A 1,276-nucleotide genomic window follows, 5' to 3' on the forward strand; every position below is an offset into this window, starting at 1 on the left:
GCAGGGACAAAACTTTTGAAACCTTTCAGTAACTACGGTTTGATCCCAACTTTCTCCTGGAATGCTTCCTGAAGCCATCTTGGTTTCGCGCGCTCAATGGGGTTTGAAGGGGGAGGATGGAGAGGGAGGTTTGACAAGCTTCTTCTTCATTCTCCCATTTGTTGTTTTTATTTTTTAATCGATTCCCTGTTTTGATCAAAGCACTTTCTAATGCAGTCCATGTACCTGCCAAGGTGCTCACCACAAGACTGAAGTGGCTTCGCCCGAAGGCTTGCGTTATATAATCCCAAAACCCCGATGGGTCACAAATCCTATTTATTATATAACCTCGAGATCAGTGAGTTTGAAACACGTGACGTCATGGCTGTTATAACTGTTCGCTAAGACACCTACCTGTGTGTGTGTGCTTTGTGCTCTGCAGCGTTTATTTATTTATTATTATTATTTATTTATTTATTATTATTATTATTAATTTATTTATTATTATTTATTTATTTATGATTATTTTTATTTATTTATTTTTCTGCCAGGTTGCATTTTCCAAAACACCTGATTGCATTTAAAAGTTGTAAATTTCAAAAATAATTTATTTGTATCCTGTACTTTATTGTGTTTAGGTGATGTAAAGCTGTCGCAAAAGAACCTGCACTTTATCTCTGCGCTTTGAGTACAACGCACGTTGTTGCACGTCCTCTGTTGTTACCTATTCGTTGTTACCTATTCGTTGTTAATTTGCTGTTCGTTCCATTTATCGGCGATTAAACAATCTTGCTTGGAAATGGATGAATGTTTGGAAGTACTTTCAGGATGATTGAAAAATCGACCTTAGGTTGTATGTAATATGTGGACATGGATGCGACGTTGCTGGTACTCCCAGGTGTTTTGAATGCAATTCCGTTGATTTGTCTCTGAGCCTTTTAACTTGGGCTCGAATCCAGACACACCTATAAATTGTCACCTTGGTGTTTCTCAGGCAAGGCGAGGCATCCATGTGTTTCCGGTCCATCGGATGGGCTTTTAAAGATCCCAAGGTGTCCTTCGTGAAGAGTAGGCGACTCATCACCGGCACCCCGAACAGGTTAAATTCGTACCTCAACTGCGGGTAATAATTCACATTGCTTGCTATCCCAGAGTGTTGTTGTTCTTCTGACGCAAACAAATTCACCTTCCCACGTTGTTCGCACGTTACACCAGAACGACCGAACGTCTTCGGCTAAATAGAGGAGCAAATCATGATAGTTCGGTGATTGCGGTGATTGGAGAACTCGCCTTTCCG

General features: G+C 40.5%; 1 protein-coding gene across 1 annotated transcript in view; it reads left to right on the forward strand.

Annotated features, from left to right (window-relative positions):
* The window catches only part of GPR139 (G protein-coupled receptor 139), an 8,878-nt gene extending 8,447 nt beyond the window's left edge, over positions 1 to 431 (forward strand). The window contains exon 3 of the mRNA XM_068118634.2: positions 1 to 431. This exon is cut by the window's left edge and continues 1,930 nt beyond it. The gene's annotated coding sequence lies outside the window, so the exon portion shown is untranslated.
* Positions 432 to 1,276: the final 845 nt, after the last annotated feature.

This window comes from Myxine glutinosa, chromosome 5, assembly GCF_964187855.1.
Source record: "Myxine glutinosa chromosome 5, kmMyxGlut1.1, whole genome shotgun sequence".
Lineage (NCBI taxonomy): Eukaryota > Metazoa > Chordata > Myxini > Myxiniformes > Myxinidae > Myxine > Myxine glutinosa.